The sequence below is a fragment of the Otolemur garnettii genome, unplaced genomic scaffold, assembly GCF_000181295.1.
Source record: "Otolemur garnettii isolate 467f Iridium unplaced genomic scaffold, OtoGar3 scaffold00014, whole genome shotgun sequence".
Classification (NCBI taxonomy): Eukaryota; Metazoa; Chordata; class Mammalia; order Primates; family Galagidae; genus Otolemur; species Otolemur garnettii.
This window is the reverse complement of record NW_003852409.1, coordinates 30,726,214-30,728,277: the sequence shown is the minus strand read 5'-3', so window position 1 is coordinate 30,728,277 and position 2,064 is coordinate 30,726,214. Positions and strand designations below refer to the sequence as shown.

At 40.7% G+C, this 2,064-nt stretch overlaps 1 pseudogene; it reads right to left on the bottom strand.

Annotated features, from left to right (window-relative positions):
• Positions 1 to 259: 259 nt before the first annotated feature.
• LOC111723664 lies at positions 260 to 435 on the bottom strand (annotated as a pseudogene).
• Between the last annotated feature and the right edge of the window lie 1,629 nt (positions 436 to 2,064).

Sequence of the window (2,064 nt, the reverse complement as noted above, 5' to 3'; positions counted from 1 at the left end):
AAAAGAAGAACTAAGCTGGCAGACTCACATTTCCTGATTTCAAAAGTTACTACAGAGCTGCAGTAATCAAAGCACAAAGACAGGTGTATAAACTAATGGAATAAAACAGAGCCCAGAAAAAAACCCCTCACATATATGATCAAACGGTTTTTTCCCCCAGGTTCATAATTTATTGTACAAATTGAATATCGTATGATGAGGCGACATTAGCTTCTCCAGGCATGGAAACTTAACAAATGAAGTATAGTTTAGAATCCATTTAGGTTGGTTCTACAGCTGGAGATTTTTTAGACTTTAACGTGAGGTATAAGACCATCAAAGCAAGCCTTCCATAGGTGGCCTGTACACAATTCATTCTACCTGTGAGAGTATAAGAGCTGAAATATTTTTTAATACCAGTGAATGGAATTGGGCATCAGTTTCTGCACCTGCCATGATTCCAATCTCTCCAAAGCCACAAATTCTGAAGCCAGTGCCCTACATCATTTGCAGCCACCTCTCAGTCCCTGGTCAAATGACTTTTGACAATAGTGCCAAGATAATTCAATGGAGAAATGACAACTTTTTCAACAAATGATGCTGCAAAAAATGCAAATGGTACATAACAAAAGAATGAAGTTGAACCCTTGCCTAATACCATATGCTACACAAAAATGAACTCAAAGTGGATTAAAGACCTAAATATAAAACCAAAAACTATGGGCAGCGCCTGTGGCTCAGTGAGTAGGGCGCCGGCCCCTTATACCGAGGGTGGCGGGTTCAAACCTGGCCCCAGTCAAACTGCAACAAAAAATAGCTGGGCGTTGTGGTGGGCGCCTGTAGTCCCAACTACTTGGGAGGCTGAGGCAAGAGAATCGCCTAAGCCCAGGAGTTGGAGGTTGCTGTGAGCTGTGACTCCACAGCACTCTACCAAGGGCAATAAAGTCAGACTCTGTCTCTAAAAAAAAAAGACCAAAAACTATAGGGCAAAAGTTTCCTAACCTTGGATTTGGTAATAATTTCTTGGTTATGACAACAAAGGCACAGATAACAAAATAAAAATTAGCCAAATTTGATTTTATTAAAAATTTGTACATCCAAAGACAATATCAATAATGTAAAAAGGTGGTCCATAAAGATGGTAGAAAATATTTTCAAATCATGTATCTGAAAAGGGATTAATAACCAGGATATATAGAGAAGTTCTGAAACTCAACAACAAAAAACAAACTACCTGATCCAAAAATGGGTAAAGGACCCGAAAAGACAGTTCATCAAATATGCTCACTATCATTAATCATTAGGGAAATGCAAATCAAAAACTACAATGAAATATCACCTCACACTCATTAGGCTGGTTGCTATTTAAAAAAAAAAAACAGAATAACAAATGCTGGAGAGGAGATGGAGAAATTAGAGCCCTTATATACTATTGGTAGGAATGTAACATGGTGCAGCCACAGTGGAAACCGCACAGCAGTTCCTTAAAAAATTGAAAAGATGGCCAGGCGCAGTGGCTCATGCCTGTAATTCTAGCACTCTGGGAGGCCGAGGAGAGTTTGAAACCAGCCTGAGCAAAGTGAGACCCTGTCTCTAAAAACTAGCTGAGTGTTTTGGTGGGTGCTTGTAGTCCCAGCTACTCAGGAAGCTGAGCAGGAGGATCACTTGAGCCCAAGAGTTTGAGGTTGCTGTGAGCCATGATGCCATAGCAAGCTGCCAAGGATGACAAAGTGAGACTCTGTCTCAAAAAAAAAAAAAAAATTGTAAAGAATTGAAGTCTGGTTGGGCTCAGGGGCACAAGCCTATAATCCTATCACTCTGGGAAGATGAGGCTGGTGGATTGCCTGAGCTCAGGAGTTCAAGACCAGCTTGAGCAACAGTGAGAACCCATAGAAAAACTAGCCGAGTGTCATAGTGGGTGCCTGTATTCCTAGCTACTCAATGGCTTGAGTCTAGAAGTTTGAGGTTGCTGTGAGCTAGGATGCCACGAGCACTCTATCCAGGGAACTGAGTGAGACTTTGTCAAAAGAAAGAAGAAAGAAAGAAGGAAGAGAAAGAAAGAAAGAAAGAAAGAAAGAAAGAAAG